Source organism: Lagenorhynchus albirostris, chromosome 10 (assembly GCF_949774975.1).
Source record: "Lagenorhynchus albirostris chromosome 10, mLagAlb1.1, whole genome shotgun sequence".
Lineage (NCBI taxonomy): Eukaryota > Metazoa > Chordata > Mammalia > Artiodactyla > Delphinidae > Lagenorhynchus > Lagenorhynchus albirostris.
This window is the reverse complement of record NC_083104.1, coordinates 31,668,488-31,690,795: the sequence shown is the minus strand read 5'-3', so window position 1 is coordinate 31,690,795 and position 22,308 is coordinate 31,668,488. Positions and strand designations below refer to the sequence as shown.

At 39.9% G+C, this 22,308-nt stretch overlaps 2 long non-coding RNA genes and 1 other non-coding gene across 3 annotated transcripts in view; 2 read left to right on the top strand and 1 right to left on the bottom strand.

Moving 5' to 3' along the window:
- Window positions 1–21,416, top strand: part of LOC132526897 (uncharacterized) — a 39,400-nt gene extending 17,984 nt beyond the window's left edge. Inside the window, exons 3-4 of the long non-coding RNA XR_009542750.1 lie at window positions 19,220–19,264; window positions 20,878–21,416. This is a non-coding gene — a long non-coding RNA (uncharacterized LOC132526897). The remainder of the gene's footprint in view (window positions 1–19,219; window positions 19,265–20,877) is intronic.
- LOC132526898 (uncharacterized) lies at window positions 15,366–19,258 on the bottom strand. The gene is made up of 3 exons (XR_009542751.1): window positions 19,114–19,258; window positions 17,103–17,309; window positions 15,366–15,796 (listed from the first exon to the last, which is right to left on the bottom strand). It is a non-coding gene; the product is annotated as an uncharacterized LOC132526898 (long non-coding RNA).
- Window positions 18,494–18,598, top strand: LOC132528339 (U6 spliceosomal RNA). The gene has a single exon (XR_009543210.1). It is a non-coding gene; the product is annotated as a U6 spliceosomal RNA (small nuclear RNA).
- Window positions 21,417–22,308: the final 892 nt, after the last annotated feature.

Genomic DNA, 22,308 nt, shown 5'->3' with positions numbered 1-22,308 from the left:
ATGAGACATTGATGAAGAGGAGCACAGTGACTTTAAAGAAGCATCAGACACAGGAAAAATCTTCTTTTATTGCATAAGAAAATACTAAGAAGCAGAAAAATAAACATTAAATTACTTGATAGAAACATTTATATTTCATTTATATGTTAAGACTGATAACCTGTAAAAAAGAAATTCTGGAATGCTATTTACATAGTTTTGTAAAAGAGGTATCAGAGCAGCACTTGGATGAGATCTCTTGCAAAAGTAGCACTCTCTAACAATAGGATCATAACTAAAATTACTGTATTTCAAATAACCCAGTGCAGGGCTGGATGAGGGAATGGAGTCAAAGCTGGAAAAGGGTTTCAATACCAAGAAAGGGGAGCTATTAAAGCTGCATTTGTTTTTGCAGCCAGGAGTTTTCTGATGGTTCTCTGATTGTTGGTATGTATCATATGTTAGTTGAAAAAGTGGTTTGCAGTGCCCTTCCCCTAAAGAGTCAGATTCGGTAAATGTAGGTAGGATGGGGTATCTGCATTTTTAACAAACTCTCTAGGTTATTCAGATGCAGGTGATCTGAGGATTGTACCTTGAGAAGCACCGAACATTCAAAGCATTGCTGCTTCAGATTTTCTGTACAGAAGGTAGAGTGTGGAAAGCTCTCCAGTTGGAAAGGGTGGCTAGGGGGAATTGTCCGGAAGTTTGTTTAGAAAGCAAACACTCTGTATGCTTTTTTGTTTTGTTTTTTTAAAAATAAGTTTATTTACTTATTTATTTATTTTTGGTTGCACTGGGTCTTCGTTGCTGCGCGTGGGCTTTCTTTAGTTGCAGCAAGCGGGGGCTATTCTTTGTTGCGGAGCACGGGCTCTAGGTGCGCGGGCTTCAGTAGTTGTGGCTCACGGGCTCCAGAGCACAGCCTCAGTAGTTGTGGCGCACATGCTTAGTTGCTCCACGGCATGTGGGATCTTCCCGGACCAGGGCTCGAACCCGTGTCCCCTGCATTGGCAGGCGGATTCTTAACCACTGCACCACCAGGGAAGCCCTCTCTGTATGTTTATTTGAGGTGATGAGGGGCTCCTGGGGGACACTGGTGCATCCATTGGTTAAGGGATACTTAAGTGTAGTGCTTCTTAAACATTAATGTACACACAGATCACCAGGGATCTTGTTGAAATGCAGATTCTAATTCAGGTGGGTCCTGAAAATTCTGTATTTCTAACAAGCTCTCAGGTGATGCCAGTGCTACTGGTCCCAGGACCGCACTTTGGATGGCAAGATTTTAAATGACAGTGGGGTTATGTCATGGAGAAAGATATGGTCAGAAATTGCCTGTGAAGTGGAAAACCAAGACATGAAATACAGCCACAGTCTGAAGAAGACAATCCAAAGGGTGAGCAAATTAGAATCATGAAAGGGGAAATAACTAAGAGTGAATCACCAAGGCTCTGGCTCTCAGCCTTCTTTTTCTCCACATGGAGGATGTTTGGTGTCTGCATGAAAAGAGGGGATCATAAATAAGGTCACAGGCCAGGTCCTATCAGACAAAAAGTTCCAGCAAAGTTTCTTAAAGAAACACACCGTTTTCTCTGATTAACAAACACACCTCCCACAAGCCACAAAATGCAACTTTGCAACACAGGATAACTGATTATCACCACAGAAGTTTCAAAAACCAAGATTTTATCATATCTTCCTTGGCTGAAAATCCTGGATGGTTCCCCAGTGTTAGGGACAAACCCGTACTTCTGAGCCTTGAATTCAGTTCCCTCCATATTCATCCCTACATTTCCAACACTAGCTCTTACCAATATTTAGTTTTCAGTGCAGGTCACACTTACCTACAGGGTATTTCCTACTTGTAAGCCTCTGCTTCAGTCAGTTCTTCGCTGGAATACCCTTTTTCTAATACAGTCTTCAAAGACTAGTATAAATATAATAATAATGATGATACAGCAACAATCTGTGTTCAAATAGTCCTTCCTATTCGATAGGCATTAACATTATCAGAATGAACCCTCACTCCAATTCTGAAAGATATGATTGTCCATTCATTTATTCAGCAAATATTTATTGAGCCCCTAATGTGTGCCAGGTACTCTCTAGGCACTGAAAACCTAAATAGAAATAGACAAGTCCTTCCTTCAACAGGCTTATATTCCAGTTTTAAGAGATAGTGAAATAAACATACTCTATGTCAGTGATAAGTGCTGTGGAGAAAAATGAAGCAGGCTCTGGGGATAATGATAAAGGTAATTGAGCAGATACCTGCATGGAGAAACTATTATCCTGAGGATAATGCAAAAGGCACGCCTGACATGTTTTGGCAAGGGGAGTGTGACTGAAGAAGAGGATGGTTGGAACTGAGGTCAGAGAAGTGGGGGAGGTGGTGCTAAGTCATATAAGAGGGCTTTCTAGGTTAGTCTAAGAAATTTGCCTTTTCCTCAAAGTTAGATGAAAGCCATCATCCTTTTCAAAAGAAAATTGATGACGGGAATAAGGGTAGAATCAAGGAGACCTATTAGGAGGCTACTGCAAAGATCCAAGTGAGACATGGTGGAGACTTGGCCCAAGGTAGCAGGGTAGGTGGAGAGAAGTGGTCAGATTCTCGTTCTGTTCTGAAGGTTCAGGAGGCAGAATATGAGTGGCAGTGAGAGAATGAGGGAAGCTAAAGACAAATAAATTTTCTGGTCTCTACAACTGGCAGGATGGGGTTGCTATTTGTTGTTATCTTATAGATAGATAAAGAATTTGAGGTTTCAGGAGGTTAAGTAACTCCTCCACAGTCAACTGTCTAGTTGTCTGTTATAGGTTTATATGGAGAGGTTGAGTGGTAGTTCCTTTTCCCCATCTCCTCAAGAAAATAGCTTTTACTAGTATAAAGACAACACTAAGGCTGGGGAGGGGTTGTGGAATTTTAGGATTTCCAAGTATCTCCCTCGAAAATAACAGACCCAGGCTGGGATGGCTGCAGGATGCCTGGGAGACAGGTCACTAAACACTGAGATCCTGAAAGCAGCTTTAAAAGTGTTGCGGGGCTGCTTCCCTGCCTAGAATGGAGAAGACCTCTGGAGAGGACTGTCTCTGGCCAGACAAAGGAGGATCAATAGCATAACCCCAATCCAGTTTCCTAGGGCCACTCAAACCCTGGAGGTCATATATAATTCACTGTAGCGGGGAAAAGAATCCCAGAAGTAACTCTTGTCCACCTTGATGAGTGGGGGCTCTGAGTCATATATTTTTTTTGTCTGTTTCTGTTTTTGTTTTTTGTTTTTGGCCGCACTGTGTGGCATGTGGGATCTTAGTTCCCTGAACTGGGATCAAACCTGTTCCCCCTGCAGTGGAAGCACGGAGTCTTAACCACTGGACTGCCAGGGAAGTCCCGAGCCATGTTTTATTTGGATGAACAAATAAATAAATACATAAATAAATAATAAGGGGACTTCCCTGGCAGTCCATTGGTTGGGACTTTGCCTTCCAATGCAGGAGGTGTGGGTTTGATCCCTGGTCGGGGAGCTGGGATCCCATATGTCTCAGGGCCAAAAGACCAAAACATGAAACAGAAGCAATCTTGTAACAAATTTAGTAAAGACTTTAAAAATGGTCCACATCAAATAATCTTTAAAAATAATAACAATAAAAGAAAGAAAGAAATATGACAGGGATGTTTACCATGGTATTGCTAATTAAAAGAAAGCCTTGGGGGTTTCCCTGGTGGCGCAGGGGTTGAGAGTCCGCCTGCCGATGCAGGGGACTCGGGTTCGTGCCCCGGCCTGGGAAGATCCCACATGCCGCGGAGCGGCTGGGCCCGTGAGCCGTGGCCGCTGAGCGTGCGCGTCAGGAGCCTGTGCTCCGCGGCGGGAGAGGCCACAACAGTGAGAGGCCGGCATACCGCAAAAAAAAAAAAAAAAAGCCTTGGGAACAACCCAAATGTTCAACAGTGTGGGAATGGTTGGTTAAGTTATGGTGTTTATATAGAGCGTAATACTACGCATCTGTTTAGAAAGCTGGAACCAGATCTATATTTATGGAAATGGAAAGGTGTCCACAACGTGTTGCAAAATGAAAGGATCAGTTTACAGAATGGTATGATTCTGTGTAGGTCACGCTACGGGCATACATATGCATACACAAATATATGTATGAAGAGACGGTTGGAAGCAAGTTCACAAAATTTTAACAATGCTTATCTGTGGCTGGTGAGGTTTATGTAATTTAGTTTATTTCCTGCTTTTCTGGATCAATTGCATTTTTTTAAAATGAACATGTCTCAATTATGTAATCAAAAGAAATTTTTCATCTTAGAAAAAATCTGTTACCTAAGATTTTTTAAAATTAATTAATTAATTTTATTTATTTATTTTTGGCTGCGTTGGGTCTTCGTTGCTGCGCGCTGGCTTTCTCTAGTTATGGCGAGCGGGGGCTTCTGTTCCTTGCTGTGCGCCGGCTTCTCATTGCGGTGGCTTCTGTTGTTGAGGAGCACGGGCTCTAGGCACGCGGGCTTCCATAGTTGTGGCTCGCGGGCTCCAGAGCGCAGGCTCAGTAGTTGTGGCTCGCGGGCTTAGTTGCTCCAGTGCATGTGGGAACTTCCCGGACCAGGGCTTGAACCCACGTTCCCTGAATTGGCAGGCGGATTCTTAACCACTGTGCCACCAGTGAAGCCCTATTACCTAGGATTTTGCAGATTTACCTTTAATTATGCTGTAAAACTGTTTTATCTAAAGCTAAATATAAAATATTCATTATACATTTTGCTCCTTAGAAGATTTTTATTGAGCCTCAATTTTCATCAATTAAATGTTGAAAAAGTTAAGTACATTAAGTGGTGTCTCCAGATGCTAACCACTAAGCACTCAGCTCCATTTCCTGATTTTTAACATTACTTTCCTTGGGCTTTCTTGCTAACAAAAATTAAGTGGTAATTATTTTTTTTAACCGCAGTTATTTCCACAAATAAGATGACATGAAGTCCACTGCTATTAATTTTTACTGAGGCAGAAATAGTTTTGAAACAACCAAAAGAAAAAGTCCTGTTCAAAATCTGGGATTGTAGCACATTTATCACAGTGATCTTTCTTCTCAACTTGATTACAAAACTATATGACCTGGCAAGTTACTTTTTCTTTAATCCTTGAAGTGCTAGTGCTCTGGACACTGCATTTATCTATGTGATCTTTCTAAATATATACCTCTTGGATAAGTAGATCAGGTCAAATCAGGTGAATTGGTTGAATTCCAAGTCTTGGAGCGTTGACTACTAGGCCATACTTAGGTGTTAGAGATGAAAATCACTGTATTAGTTGAACGACAATTTCAAAGAATTAGAGAGCTATTGACAATGAATCAAGAATGAATGCCTGTAAAATATTCAATTAAAGAAATCAAGAATTCTGCTACACCTGTTATATAATCAGTAAAGGAAGAGGTTTTATTTTCTTTTGTTCACAAAAAGCAGGAAGAGGAGAAAGGGGAATAAAGGAGGAAGTAGAAGATCATGAAACTCATATAAATTTACTGGAAAATAGGTGAAGAAAATGGAAGCAAAATTTACTTCAGAAAATTTTAAAATCAGTGATATTGAAATGGGGCATAGATCATAAGATGTTATACATGATGGAAAATGTAGATCTAAGAAAGGAAACTTTGGGGGAGGGAACTAATTTTTTAGACTCTTCCCTCTCCTTCAATCTCTATACTTAATTAGTCACCAGATTCTGCTGATGGTTGAATCCCCAGCAAAACTGGAAGATACTACAAAATGGCCTTCCACCTGTACCTGGTTCTGTCTTCATGCCATTGATCCTATCCCAAGTTTTTACTGTAAATCTTATTTCTAAATGGCTTTGCTATCAATGAAAGATAAATCTAAAACTCTAAACTATAGTTTGATTTCATTTCACCCATGGAGTTACTTACCTTTTAAGAAGGGATGCTTGTATGAAAAAGCCTTCAAAACTTCTGTGCATCTTCAGCCTGACTTCATTCCCTCTTGGGTTCCAAGCCAGACCAGTGTTTCTAGTTGTCCTCTGTACATGTTTACCTTGGTGTCCTACACACCACTCAAACTCACCCCTTCAAAGCTTGCTCCTCAAGACCTCCCTGGTGGTCCAGTGGTTAAGAATTCACCTTCCAACACAAGGGTCACGGGTTCGATCCCTAAGCCCATGTGTCACAGCTACTGAGCCTGCATGCCACAACTAGAGAGAAGCCCGTGCGCCACAACAAAGAGCCTGCGTGCCGCAGGTAAGACCCATCGCAACTGATAAATAAATAAATATTTTTTAAAAACTTGCTCCTTCTCCTGGATCCCACATATTCCCTTTTCCTCATCCCTCATATTCTGAAAATTATACCTCCTAATAGCCCTCCATTCCCCGCCCCCCATTCACACTGCTAAGACCTTAATTCAGGCACTAATCATTTCTCACCTGGACTTGCAATTATTTCTAAATGATCTTTCTGCCTCCAATCCATCTTCCATTTGGCCATCATTCTAAAATGTACAATTGATCATGTCAGTTGCCTGCTTAAAAATTCTTTAGTGGTTCCTCATTGCCTTCAGGATAAAAAACAAATACATGAACATGGCATTTAAGGTCCTTTTTGAGCTTGTTCCTGTCTACTCCTGTAATCTTTCTCTACCTCATTCTTTAAACATACTGCACCCCAGTCATGCTGAATTAATTGCTGTTTTTTCAAACAAGCCATGCCCTCTTACTTCTGGCCCTATAGTCAAGCTGTTCCTTTAGCCTGAAATGATTCCCCTTTCTCCACTTTACCTCCACCTGCAAGCTCCTACTCATCTTTGAAGACTCAACCCATGTCCTCTTTTTTTCTGAAGACTTGGCTGATCTATTTAGGCAGAGTTTCACATAGACGTTTATTCCATAGAATCTATAGTATAGTGTTTTATTTATTGATGCATAACAAGTCATCCCAAGACTTACTAGTTTAAAACAATAATAAACACTTATTATCTCTTATAGTTTCTATGGGCTGGGAATATGGGAGCCACTTGGCTAGGAAGTTCTGGATAGGGTGTTCTCATGAGGCTCAGTCAAATGTCAGCTGGGGCTGCAGTCACCTGAAGGCTTGAATGGGGCTGGAAGATCCACGTTCAATGACTTAACTCACTTGGCTGGCAAGTTGGTCCTGGATGGTGGTAGAGGCCTCAGTTCCTCCTCTTGTAGGCCTTTCCACAGAGCAGCTTAAGAGTCTTCATGAGGACTTCTCTGGCTGTCCAGGGGTTAAGACTCCACACTTCCAATGCAGGTGGGCAAGGGTTCCATCCCTGGTTGGGGAACTCAGATCTCGCATGCTGCGTGGCATAGCCAAAAATAAATAAATAAGAGGCTTCATGAGATGACTGCTGGCCTACCCCAAAGCAAGCAATTCAAGGGACCAGAGCAGAAGTTGCAAGTCTTTTACAACTTACCCTTGGAAGTCAACCACTGTAACCTCTGCCGTACACTGTTGTTCACATAGACTAGCCCTGATTCATTGAAGAAGAAGACTATATAAAGACATAAATACAAAAAAGCAAGGATCTCTGGGAACCATCTTGGAGACTGGCTATGGCATATAGAATAACAGATACAGTACATCCTATCTCACTAACCAGTGACTACAAAATATGATCATTCTTACTTTTATTGTTCAAATTATGATGGCATAAGCCCTCAGGGCCTATTTCCTGCAAAAGGCAACCTCCTTCTCTCCCATATTTCTTTTTTTTTCTTCTGTATTTCTGACATAGCTTTTGTGTTCTCAGAAACAGTCCCTCCTGTACTTCTGCCCCAACTTTCTGGACCTGCTGCAGCCTTACTATCTCTCACCCTTATGAGAACAGTGGGCACCACTGTTTTGCACAGATGACTGTCACCATTGCTTCTATCATTAACTTTAGGAAGTGCTTGATATTCTTCCAAGAAAGTAGAACAAGCTCAAGAGCACAACTGAGGCCAGGGTGTGACAGTTAACAAGTCTTTTCAGAAGGCTTGGGAATACCAGAAAAGAAGTGTAATAGACAGGGTAACTTACACTGCTATTAGTAGTGGCTACTCTGAGATGTCCACAGTCTGAACATCCTCAGAATGGTACAAACCTAGGTCCTCTGGAAACTCTACCACCACCAGATGCCCTATGTCCTACAAAAGACAAAGTACAGCACAATCTGTCATCAGTCTTAATTCCTAAGGTCTGGGATTTTAATACCACAGGTAGAACTCAACCATCCACACCAGGGCATGCTGGGCCAAGCACTCTCCATTTCTTGTTCACAGCCTGTCCTCCAGCACTAGCTGAAGAGAATAAGCCTGTGCACTCTCCCAGCATTCCTTTCCATCCCACTTCTATGATCCTCACAAACAAAGAATAATCCAAAGAATAGTCCTCTCAACTCTGCAAAGATATGCAGCAATGCATAAGCATAGGATAGTCCAAATCCACACTTAGGGAAAAACATTTTCGCATAGAAATCTTAATCTATCAAAGCCTAAAACTACTGAGACATCTTGTTAACAGCCTGAAGCATCTACGTTTGCTTTACCTTAATTATTTCAGGCCTTCCCCAAGACTAGACCTGGGTAGATTGCTTTATATTTACATAGCCCAAGAGACGACTTCAGGGTGTTTCCTAGCACTAAGGAAGAGTTAGTACCATGGGGAAATTGGATCCTTTGCTTTTAGAAGGTAGTATTTCCAGCTGCTTTACTCATCAAGGTTAAAAAATAAAATCCTGGCTTCAGCCAGCCTGGTTATATCACTTGCCGTAATTACTTCCTGGAAAGCATGTCTCCTCTTCATCACAGAGCCCAGAGGTCAGACAGCAAAAATAGGAGCTGAAGGGAATAAGTAGTGCCTGGAGATAGAAAATAGTGTCAGGCAGATTGTCATATAGAAACAGTGGGCTGCCGTGAAAGGACAAGAGATTTTGGAGCCTGGCAAATGTAGGTCCACGTTATGGTGGATGCTTCCCTTAGGGTGAGGTGACTCAGACTTAGCTTCTCTGAGCCTTGTAAATGATGTAAAATGATGGTAACAATCTCTACCTCACAGAGTTGAGGAGTAAATGAAAAAATATATAATCCAGCCCTGGCAAGCAGGCTACACTCCAGCTACAGCACTGGATGGTAGGAATAGAGTGGTGAGCAGATAAAAATGAGTCACTGTCTTCACTGAGGTTCCAGTCCAGAAGGGAAGACAGGCATTAAACAAAGAATTACCTAATTACAATTGTGATGACTGCTATGACAAAGAAGCACAGGGTAACATAAGAGAAGACTTGACCTAATTTAGGCTGGCAGGGAACGTGGTCTTAAGGTAGTGATGCCAAAGTCTGGGTTAGGGAGAACATGTTGGGTTTCAGTCAGAGCATTGTAGGCTGCTGGAAGGTGCTCAATAAATGGGAGCTGCTATAATAATTACTATTATTATTATTAATTTAGTAAATATTTATTGAGTATCTACCATGTGTACTGTGCTACTATGCATACTGAGGGTACACTAAATGTGTGAATTTGAGCAAATATCTTAACCTCTTTGAGCCTCATTATGTTCATCTGTAAAATGGGGATATTAAGACTATCTCTTAAGTCTGTCTTTGAGGATTCAATGAAATAGTGTATATAAAGTGTTTAACATAGTGCCTGGCAAAAAGAGAAGATAATATATGTTAGTAATTATTATTACTGCTCATTAGTCAGGGCCAGCTACATAATTTGCGGGGCCCATTGTAAAATGAAAGTACAGGGCCCCTTGTTTAAAAAGTAATAAAAATTTCAAGACAGCAACAACAGAGCATTGAACCAACTTCGTGACCCTGTGTGACGGCATAGTTAACACGGTCATGAAGACAGCCCTGTCACTAATTATATCATATATATATATTTAAATAGCTTAACTATCCAAGAAGTTTGAATTGGGAGGGTGGGGGACACAACTTCTAGAACTTAATCTGTTGAATTTGGTTTATAAGAATAAAATATAAGCATATTCAACCTATCAGTATATCAATAGACGATGGGTGATTACATTTTCCTCAACATTTTATTATGAAAATTGTTAAAGTGCAAAATTATAAGAATTTTATAATGAACATATATATATATATATACACATCACCTAGATTCTACAATTAACATTTTATTATATTTGCTTTATTATGTATTCATCTATCCATTCCTCAAACCATCCATTAATCTATCTTGTTTTTGGTGCATTTCAAAGTAAATTCCAGATATCAATATCACTTACTAAAATCCAATTTGTTTTTTTTCCTTCTGATGTAAAACTGACATACAGAGGAATGCACAAATCTTGGCTAAATTTGTTGAGTTTTGACAAATACATATACCTCTGTGACCCAAACCTTTAAAACATTATCCATCACCCTAAAAGTTTCCTTCATACCTTTTCCCAGTTTATCTCCATCCCCAACTTCCCAAGAGACAACTACTGTTCTGATTTTTTTTTTTCTGGAGCTTAAATTTTTCAAAAGTACTTGATAAGTATTTAGCTTCAGTGCTTTCTCAAATGGGTGCATAGAAAATTCAGCAGACTGTAAAATAGGAAAGATAATTCTAGAATAATGTGGTACAATCAACAAATATTAGATGAGTCAAAGAGTAAAACTAGTGAAATCACTTGAATGCTTTTTCTTTATCATTTATTTATTTATTTATTTATTTATTTATTTAGACCATGCTGCAAGGCTTGCGGGATCTTAGTTCCCCAACCAGGGATCCAGCTCGGGCTCTTGGCAGTGAAAGCTCTGAGTCCTAACCACCGGACCACCAGGGAATTCCCAGCTTTTTCTTTTTAAGAGTTTCATTTTTGGGTAAAAATGATGACAATGTGTACTCCCGAAAAATGTGACTAATGTGAAAAAATACAGAGAGGAAAACCACCCATCATGGAGAAATAAACATTTTAAATATTTTGAAGACATTTCTCCTAGATATCTATGCATATATACATATAGTGATATATGGATGACTTTCGATAAAAATGGGATCATACACATGTAAGATCTGTTTCTATATCTTAACAAAATGCTGTACTGGGTTACAACATGAGTACATTTTACATGCTGATTTATGATACCAAAATGCCCTGCAAAAAGGAGGCACCAGTTTACATCAACTGACTGTCTAAGTTTTAAATTCTTAAGAATGGAAAATAAATGTTTGTTTTATATTTTTTCCTTTAGGGTAGAAAAGAGGGAAACACATGAAGGGCTAATAAGTGCCCCTAAAAGCACAGCAAATCAATCCAGTTGAACTCAATTCAATAAACAATTACTAAGCAAAGATAAGAAGAGCTGCTGGGAACAGAAAGATAAGTCATGAACCCAATATGTAGAATACTCATACCCTAACAGGACAGTTTCCTTGACTACAGTGATTTATCCTCCCTTGAGCCTACATGATGAGGGAGGATCAGAAGGATCTACTGCTGAAGGGGCACTGAGTTCTCCATTAAATTTTGTACAAAACTCAAAAGATGTAAGTGAAAATCAAGTCTCCCTCCTGTCCTTCTTCCCCAGATTCTTACCCCCACCCATTGTTCCCCTCTCCAGAGTTTTCCACTGTTACTGATTTCCTGTATCTCTTCCCAGAAAATGTTCTGCATATACATACATACATATATATATATATATATACAGGCATATGCTGAGCAGGCAAAAACATTAATTGTCCACTCATTGCTTACTCCTTCAAGTAATTTTAAAATACAATTGTATGATACCTACACATAATTGTGCACATTGCTCTAAAAGTATACCTTGGAGATTGTTCCATATTTACTCATATGTGGGTGCTTCATTTATTTTTAACTTAGAGATCATTACACAGCCACTCTTAGGGAGCTTCTTCATTCTTTTTTACCATCTACGCAATATTCCATTGCGTGAATGTATTTATTTAACCGGTACACTATTGTTGGACCCCTAGGTTGGTCCCAATATTTTGCTAATATGATCCTGCAATGAATACCCTTCTAGATACTCAAATCAATTTTCAGTAAGAAGTGATTGTGTGAAGGTAGTAATGTTTGGCTTCAAATCAAGTTAGTAAGTAGTTGGTAGAGACATTTGTTGGGTTACAGATGAATATTTAAAAGTACAAAGCATTAAATATATATGCTGTGTCTGAAGTATGTTCCCCTAAACCACTGTTAAAACAAAAGAAAAGCATAAGAGCCAACAGGAAATCTCCACCCACTTAGTCAGACTCCTCAGGAGCAGTAAATAGACAGGCCTTATCCAGTATCTTCCAGGTTCACAGTGGAGCTTTGTCACACTAGTAGTGAGAACGCATTGTAGAGTCCATGCTTTGGCACTAAAAACTTCCCCTAGAGAGTTAGGATCTAGCAGTACAGACATACAAGTACTCACTTGTCACACAAATAATTCATCAAAAAGCCTTTGGACAAGCAGGCAGAGGAACAGATTTCCTTTTGCCCTTCCCATTGACTTTTTTTTTTGGAGTTCATTTTGAAATAATTACACTTAGAGAACAGTTTCAAGAATAGCTCAAAGACAAAAACAAAAACAAAACAAAACAAAACAAAAAAAGAATAGCTCAAAGAACTCCCACAAACTTTTTATTCAAATTCACTACTTTTTAACATTTGGACACTTTTTAACATTTGTAGAACCTTTCTTTACACAGAGACATATACACGTATGTATATATGTATATACATGAGGTTTTTTTTTTCTGGATTATTTGGGAGGAGGTTGTATACATAAGGCCCTTTTACTCCTTAATACTTCAGTGTATATTTCCTAAAAACAGGGATATTTCATTGATTCTGAGAGGAAAGACTGACCTGGCTACTTCCATCTGTTCTTTTTTAGAATCATGGACTTTTACAGCTAGAAGTAACCTGAAGGTGTCTAGTTCACCCCCTTTACACACAGGGAAACCCAGAATTGGCAAATGAGTCAGCCAAGGTCATATTGCCAATATCTGGGAGGAGATCCTCTCTTCTGGCTCTTTTCTCTCTACAAGCCACTTGGGATCATCTGGTCCAAACCATTCAATAGATTTTATAAATGAGGAAACTATGGCCCAGAGAGGGTTTATGATTTGTCTAAGGTCACACAGGAAGTTACTTGCCTGGATTCCATAGGTAGCTATAGTTCTTTGCTATGGGGCTCAAGGAGAAGACTAATTTTCCTGAATGTGCACTCAGTGAATAAGCTGATGAATGGACATCTAATGCTTTTGCCTGCCCAGCAATCCTTCCCCCTTCTCCTGGCAACAGCTTTGGGAAACCATCCTTCTTCCATTAGATACAGAGTTAGTGGGACTGTCCTTCAAAGTTCTGCACCCTTCTGGCCATGAAATGGGCATGTAACCCAGCCTAGGTCAATCACCTTCTCTGGGGCATTTGAATCTTGAGGAGAGAGACTCAAGGATTGAAAAAGGTCAAGCTGATAAGGAGGCTGCTTATTGGCTTTTGTTGCTCATCAGCTGTGCTTCCCATCCTGCCTGAGACTTGCTTCTTCAGTGTTTATTTCCATTCCCTGAGCTACCTCATGTCTTTCCAATACTTTCCGTAGGCTTAAGTTGGCCAGGGGTAGTTTCTGTTGTTTGCAAGCACAGGACTCTAACCAATAACAGCTGACTTGAAAAAAATTTTGCTTTCAGTAACACTTGCCGAAACAGAACTGCAACGTAGGTTCCGTAGGAAAAAGTTGGCCCTGGGTACACCCTCCCTCAAAGCTTAGTGTGAAAGTGCTTTTCAGGCTTATCACTATGCTGTTCAGTCTAACTGATGACATTCCACTTTCACGTTCCCTGAAGTGACTGTTCCTTCACAGAGCAACCTTTCTGTTAGTTTGTAGCTCTTAGAAATGTCTCCAGCAAGGGGACATCGCTTAGTCAGTGGTGATTTTAACTCCATTGCCCCCAACTGTCCATCTGGGTGGTTAGAGTGGTGAAATGCAATCTGACTTGAGCACAATAGCCCAGAGTGGGCTCCCTGCTTGATTGATTCTAGGGCTTGCTGCCAGTAGGAAGTGAAGACACTACTCATTGTCTTTCCTGACAATGTGTTCCTGACCTCCCGTGAGGATGTTTGGAAGGAACTTACACATATGCAGGAACACATTGGTATCTCCAGAATGACATTCAGACAGTGTAGTCTGAATTTGCATTCAGGAAAAAAAAAGTCTCCAAGAAAACAAAATTATCTTCAAAGAGATTCCCAAGCACTTGTTGAAAACAGCTTTTTCTTCCTTTAAAATTTTATTGTTTTAATATTCTTTAAAATAATATATATAATTACATATAATTAATCTTATATATAGTTTAGTATTATAATTGTTAATATAATTACACACAGCAGTTTAGCTTCTCATTAGCCACTCAAGAACCAGATTTTTGCATTGCCAAACATTCAATCATTTAACAAATATTTTGGGGTCAACTATGTGCTAGGCACATAGCAAAAACAAACCAACAGGGTCCTTACCCTTACAGTGCTTAGAGTCCAGAGGGACAACAGACATTAATCAAGATGTTATACTTGTACCCCATTACAATGTGTTATAAGTGCTATGAAAGACAAGTACAAAGATCTGTGAGAGATTGAGAATAAATGGTTTTCCTCAAAACAGTTTCCATCACTCCAAGTGAATTTCTTAAAAAGACTAGAGAGCAATCCCTCCCCCTGCCCTATGAGTCTGTAAATGGTCTGTGAATGTATCAGCCCAGCCCTGGTCAAAAGAACCATAGAAGATCTAGTCCCCCTTTCAGAGCAAAACCTAGGGATACTGCCTTTATTTTCTCATTGTGTTAGTCATTATTGTTTTCAAAGCCAAATAGAAGAAGAAAATAAGAAAATAATTCAGTCACAATGTCCTAAAGAGGGCTTCCCTGGTGGTGCAGTGGTTACGAGTCCGCCTGCCAATGCAGGGGACACGGGTTCGATCCCTGGTCCAGGAAGATCCCACATGCCAGGGAGCAACTGAGCCCGTGCACCACAACTACTGAGCCTGCGCTCTAGAGCCTGTGAGCCACAACTACTGAAGCCCATGAGCCACAACTACTGAAGCCTGTGTGCTGCAACTACTGAAGCCCATGCACCTAGAACCCATGCTCTACAACAAGAGAAGTCACTGCAATGAGAAGCCTGCACACCGCAACGAAGAGTAGCCCTTGCTCGCCACAACTAGAGAAAGTCTGCGTGCAACAATGAAGACCCAACGCAGCCAAAAATAAATTTTAAAAAAATGTCCTAAAGAATAAAAGACTTCCATTTCAAAGGCAAATACAAATGGGGAGATATATTCATTTTCTATTGCTGCTATAATAAATTACCACACATGTAGTGACAACGCAAATTTATTACCTTAAAATTCTATAGGTCAGAAGTCCAACTGGGTCTCACTAGGCTAAAATCAAGGCACTGGCCTTTCTGAAGTTTCTAGGAAAGTATCAGTTTCTTTGCCTTTTTCCATCATCTAGAGGCTCCCTTCATTTCTTGGAGGCTTCCTCTATCTTCGAAGTCAGCAACAGGTTGAGTCTTCATGTCACATTTCTCTGATTTACTCGCTGCCTCCCTCTTCCACTTTTAAGAACTCATGTGATTAAAAACAGATCCACCCAGATAATCCAAGATAAGATCCCCAGCTCAAATTCTGTACCCTTAATTGTAACTGCAAAGTCTCCTTTGCCTTGCAACATAACATACTCATAGGTTCTGCGGATTAGAATATGGACATCTTTGAGGGGCCATTATTCTGCCTACTACAGAAGGCATGGAAAATGTTGGTAAAGGTGAAAATAAGTAGAGATGCTTCATTCTGTGTGGACAAATAGATACAACGTGATGCCATTTTTCTACTTATGGTGGTTATCTCTGGGCAGTGGAATTATGGGTAATTTTTCTTTATACATCTCTGTTTTCCAAGTTTTCTACATTACAAATAAAATACTTTTTTTTTAAAAAAAGCATTATATTTTCATTATTTAGGAGAATGTCTGAATTGTTAGGAAGGGCATGTTGAACTATTTCAGAGTAGTGTCATGATGTCTGCAACTCACTGTCAAAAGTTCAGAAAACATGGGGCTTCCCTGGTGGTGCAGCAGTTGAGAGTCCGCCTGCTGATGCAGGGGACACGGGTTCGTGCCCTGGCCCGGGAAGATCCCACATGCCGCGGAGCGGCAAAGTTCAGAAAACACACAGATACATAGATAGATATGGCAAATATGGCCAAATGGTAACAACTTTTACTCAAAGAGGAGTATATATGTGTGTTCATTGCAATTGTAGTTTTCCTGTACATTTGAAATGTTTTATAATAAAAAGCAAAACTTTAATGGACAGAGATTCTGTGTTGATTTCGTATTATTCTAATTATCATTTTCAAGAATAACTTCAGAGTCTAAGAGTAAGAAGATAAGTCACAAAATCAAGGCACGTTTTCTTCGGCAACCATCTTTGCCACTGATACCAAATTATATAATTAGATTCCAGGAGCTAGAGAGATGGACCTGACTGGTTTCACTTGAAAAGGTCTCATTTCTATAGGGATGCTTGTTCGCTGTCAGTAGCCCACTAATTTCTCCTAGCATTTCATATGTTGTGCTTGTTAACATGCTGGACTTGTACAGAGGAGCCTGGGTTCTCAAAGCAGTATGCCCAAGGTGGGACCAGCTCTATAATTTGACAAGCCCAGTACAAAGTAAAACTGAGGGGCCTTTCGTTTAAAAAGTATTAAGAATTTCAAGACAGCAGAGTCCTCAAGCGCCATGTAAGGTCACACATTCATGAAATCAGCCCTACAGAAAGCCCAGCAGATTCCAGCAACAGTCTTCTCCCACCAAGCCTCATATGCTGAGCATGCTCGGTGGGAATGGGGGTGGAGGAAGAGCAGGCACTGCAGACTCATTTTACTGCACAGTCTGTTTACTACATTTCAACCAGTCGTCTTAGGGATGCTTAAGATCAAAGATTCCTAAGAAATCTATGAATTCTCTAAATTATAACCATTCAGTGAGATGCTTTTGACCATTATCTATGACCGTGTTGTACAGTTGTAGGAACAATGCATTTATGTGAAAGAAAAGCTCTAACGGAGCTTATCAAAAGGAAATACAAATAATTACATGAAAAAACGATGATTTTGGGCTTCGCCTGTGGCGCAGTGGTTGGGAGTCCGCCTGCCGATGCAGGGGACACGGGTTTGTGCCCAGGTCCGGAAAGATCCCACATGCCGCGGAGCAGCTGGGCCCGTGAGCCATGGCCGCTGAGCTTGCGCGTCCGGAGCCTGTGCTCCGCAATGGGAGAGGCCACAACAGTGAGAGGCCCGTGTACTGAAAAAAAAAACAAAAAACAAAAAAACCCCGATGATTTAAAATGTTATAGTCTTGGGACTTCGCTGGTGGCGCAGTGGTTAAGAATCTGCCTGCCAATGCAGGGGACATGGGTTCGAGCCCTGGTCTGGGAAGATCCCACATGCCACGGAGCAATGAAGCCCGTGAGCCACAACTACTGAGCCCGCGTGCCACAGCTACTGAAGCCCGCACACCTAAAGCCCGTGCTCCGCAACAAGAGAAGCCACCGCAATGAGAAGCCCGCACACCGCAATGAAGAGTAGCCCCCGCTCGCCGCAACTAGAGAAAGCCCGCGCACAGTAACGAAGACCTAGCACGGCCAAAAATAAATAAAATAAAATAAAATGTTATAGTCTTCCTAGAATAAAGAATATACTTAAAATATTTTTTAAAAAACTCACTAGATGAACAAAACCACCACATAGGAAGTCTCTGATATTTTAATTGATAACTAAGTTATTTAAAAACAAACCCAAATGTACCAATAAAAATTCAGAAAGAAAATGCCTCATGTGGCTTTCTGACCCATCCCTTTTATTCTTAAGCATTTGCTGCATTCCAGCTAACATTCTTAAATTGATTATAAAAAGCAAGAGAACACTTCCAGTAATCAAAAAGGGACTTACACAAGAGTGACAAAAATAAATAGAATTTCTTCTCTTCCTCTTCTTTCTCCCCTTGTCCAGGCTTTTTGCTATTGATATAAAGTATTTATCACTTTTAGGAATAAGACTCCTAGTGTTGATTTTCCCATTTATGATAAATGATATGGTATTTTTTTAAAGGGCATGCCTCATATGGCTTAGAAAAACATCTGGAAGAATATAGCTAATAAACTGTTAATAGTAGCTAGCCCTAGGCTGAGGATTTGTGATGAGGATAGAGAGGATTTTTACTTTCCTTACTGTTGCTTATATGAATATATGGAATGAATATGTATTAGCTTTATCAATCAAAAACAACAAAAAAAAAAACAAAAAAAAACACTAAAGAAAATTTTTAAAAAGAAAAAACCCAAACAACCCAGCATGTACTTTAGATCTAGCATGGTGATTTAGGATCAGTCACTCAATCTCTTTAAGCCTTAGTTTCCTTACCTATAAAATGGGGTTAATACCACACAGAGATGTCATGAGGAAAACGTGTGGTAAATACACGCTCAAGTGCTCGCTTCGGCAGCACATATACTAAAATTGGAACGATAGAGAAGATTAGCATGGCCGCTGCGCAAGGATGACATGCAAATTCGTGAAGTGTTCTATACTTTTAAGAAAGGAAATTGAGTTATTTGTAGTGAGGTGGATGGACCTAGAGTCTGTCATACAGAGTGAAGTAAGTCAGAAATCGAAAAGCAAATACTATATGCTAACATATATATATGGAATCTGAAAAAAAAAAAAAAAGGTCATGAAGAACCTAGGGGCAGGACGGGAATAAAGACGCAGACCTGCTAGAGAATGGACTTGAGGACATGGGGAGGGGGAAGGGTAAGCTGGGACAAAGTGAGAGAGTGGCATGTACATATACACACTACCAAATGTAAAACCGATAGCTAGTGGGAAGCAGCTTCATAGCACAGGGTGATCAGCTCAGTGATTTGTGACCACCTAGAGGGGTGGGATAGGGAGGGTGGGAGGGAGGGAGACGCAAGAGGGAAGAGATATGGAGATGTGTGTATATGTATAGCTGATTCACTTTGTTATAAAGCAGAAACTAACACACCATTGTAAAGCAATTATACTCCAATAAAGATGTTAAAAAAATACACTTTCAATAAATGTACCTTCTCTGAGCCTCAGGTTCCTTGCCTGCAAAATGAGGGAACTGGATTAGTTGTCCATGATCCTTTCGAGAGTTAATCTTCTGATTCCCTCTTTTTATTTTCACAGAAAAAGACTGCTGAATGAAAAATAAATGTCTTTACTTGTCTTCAGGTAATTGTTCTTCTTTTATTTCCTGAAGAACCAGGAAGCCAAAAACCAATGAGCAGTACCTCTGGAATGTCTGGGCAACTCCACCCTGGGCACCTGGGAAATGACAGAGTATTTCCACTCATTAGACTCTCCCTGATGAGGAGAGCTTTCCTTATTGTGAAGAAGATTAAACTTCAGTTTCAAGAAGCTAGTGTGTGCCATTAAAAATATTATATCCTCTCAATTTTAATCTTTGACTACCCCAGGTCTCCTCTTTAGTTAGTTTACTTATACGTATTTGCAAACCAGATACTCTACTTAAGCAATTATGCAAGTGTTCCATAATTCATGATATCATATGTCATTGGTTAAAATCCAATTAGATGAGTATCACTTAGGGAGGGTTGCATACTGAATGAGTTTACAGAGTAAACTCTGTAAGTCGAGCTGTCTCTTACACATCTCAAATGCTAATGATTGCCTATCTTTCACGGTACCAGGGTAATAATTTTACAATTCATTCTTTGTTTTTCTTAGATTGAAAAGTAGCATGGATCATAGCAGTGGTAATAATGATCAGTTTGTTAAAAAAGTAAAAACAATAAAGCAAGAGAAAGCTACCACATTGGGAAATACTATCATTCCAAATTTCTCAAAACATAACATGCTTTTTATTTAATTAAAATATTGTATGGATACAGAATCGTAGAGAGGAACACCCACATGGCTTAGAATTCAAAATATCTCATGTATGAGATGTCTAATTTAAGCCTTTTCTGTGCCTACCAAATACCAGTGGGTGAGGAACGCCTTCATTGCCATTTTAGCATTTCCAGCACCCTGTGTAGCTTGGTGAGATTCTTTACCCTTCCAGGTTATAGCAGTCCTAGCTTTTCTTTGAAAAAAGTGTGAAAAAGCATATTCTATTTAACGTTAATTTTAAGAGATTGTAGTAGAACTCAACATAAAGAGACATTTTTTGTTTCCACATTTATGAACAAGCTTCTCCATATACAAATTAGAGACATTACAACTTGCTCCTTACTGTATGTGGAAGGCTGGAAGAATTCTTTTTTTTTTCTTTTAATTTATTTATTTTTGGCTGTGTTGGGTCTTTATTGCTGCACACAGGCTTTCTCTAGTTGCAGCGAGTGGGGGCTCCTCTTGTTGCAGAGCACGGGCTCTAGGCATGTGGGCTTCAGTAGTTGTGGCACACAGGCTCAGCAGTTGTGGTTCACAGGCTCAGTAGTTGTGGCGCATGGGATTAGTTGCTCCGCAGCATGTGGGATCCTCCTGGACCAGGGCTCAAACCCATGTCCCCTGCATTGGCAGGTGGATTCTTAACAACTGCACCACCAGGGAAGCCCTGGAAGAATTCTTAATATTAGTAATAATAATAGAAACTAACATTCTGTGAGCATCTATTATTTTCTAGGCATCATTATCGTATTTAATCCTAACATCATTTTATTTAATCCTAACAAGACTCCATGGGGGTACTATCTACTTTTCTTCAAATGAGGAAATTGAAACTTAGAGAAGCTTAATAATTTATAATTTACAGTGCTTTTAAATGGTGATGTAATGTGTGATTCTGAAACCTTGATTTTCATTATTCTACTTTGATCTTCTAGGAGAAAGATGGAAATACTCCGAAGACCACTGCATTGCCTGCAAGTCCTTCAGCAACTGAAACCACTTTTCTGTGCCCTTCTTTCTTGACCACCTCTCCTTATGCTCCAGTAATACAGACCTACTTGTAATTCCCTTAAAGTCCTTTCCTCCCGAGTCTCTGGGTGTTTGTAATGTTTCCTTGGCCTAAAATTTCATTATCCCATTACTATCAGACTAGCTGGCCTACTCCTACTCATTTTTCATCTCAGTTTAAACTATTCCGCCATGCTCCCATTCCTCTTGATAAACTCATTACAGCAAGAATCTTATTGTGTCATCAACTAAATTGTAAGTAACTCAAGGGAGTCTTTCTTTTTTAATTGTTGTATTTCCAGAGCCTGTCGCAGTAGCTGTTTCCCACATTCAAATTAAATATTTATAGAGTGAATGAATGACAAGAATGCATAAGTGACTTATAAGTTCATGCACAGAACTCATTAGGGGATGTGGCGGGTTCTATATTACTTTACTCCACAGAAGCCTAAAAGTTACCACAAGTGAAAAATTTTCATCCTCTTATATTAAAACTTTTCAACATATCCTTATTTTTCTCCAGAATCAAGTACCTGGAAAGAAAAAAAAAAAAGTACCTGGAACATGGTAATAATTCAATACATATCTGCTGAAATAGTGAAGAGTGTTAGAAAAGTATACAAGGTCCTTATAATCTAACACATATTCTCTCCAGACTCACTTTGTGCCACTCCTACTTTATCCTGTAATGAGTAACAGTATGTAATTTTCAATCATGTATCAAATATTTATTGAGTTACTATTATGTGCCAGACACATTGGTCCACCATTTCAAATAGCCTTATTCTTTTTCTTGCTAAACCTTCTTCCTGGAAACTTCTGAAGCCATTCATCAAATACCATATTCATTGCCGTTTTTCTACCAGCCTTGTTTCAGTTCAGTTACCTCCTGTAGAAGGCCGTCTCTGACCCCTTTAGCACCCAGTGCTTGTTTCCATCTTAGCCTTAATTACATCAAAGTGAAGTTATCTCTGTTTGTCACCTTCCTCTCCCCATCCCTATCTCACAATACTCAGGTGTACTCTCAGAGGGCATGGATTGAGGTTGTGTTCACCTATGTGTCCCCAGGGCCCAGCACAGAGCTTAGGATAGGGTCCAAACCCTGTATATAAGAATTGAAATGCAAAGTAGTTACTCTTTTAGGAGCAAATGGATTACTACCTTGAATTCTCACAAGAAGTGAGTTAAGTATTATCTCCATGTAATAGATGACAAAACGAGGCTTGAAGAGGTTTAGAAACGTGCCCAAGGTCACAAAGTGGTGGAGCCTGTTGTCAAAGGAAACTGAAGAATGACGCCACCACTGATTCTAAATGAGTAAGACTCACTCCCACTGTCTTTTCTTGAAATTTTCGTTT